Genomic DNA, 224 nt, shown 5'->3' with positions numbered 1-224 from the left:
AGAGGTGATGGCGAGGTAGCGGTCCAGGGCGATGACGCACAGGGTCTCGATGCTGGCCGTCACGCACAGCACGTCCACCGAGGTCCAGAGCTCGCAGAAGAAGGAGCCGTACTCCCACCGGCCCCACACCACGAGGGTGGCCCCGAAGGGCACCACCAGCAGCCCCATGACCAGGTCGGCGCTGGCCAGGGAGATGATGAAGAGGTTGGTGAGCGTCTGCAGCC

Source organism: Myotis davidii, unplaced genomic scaffold (genome assembly GCF_000327345.1).
Source record: "Myotis davidii unplaced genomic scaffold, ASM32734v1 scaffold107, whole genome shotgun sequence".
NCBI lineage: Eukaryota > Metazoa > Chordata > Mammalia > Chiroptera > Vespertilionidae > Myotis > Myotis davidii.
Note: the sequence above shows the minus strand (reverse complement) of the source record.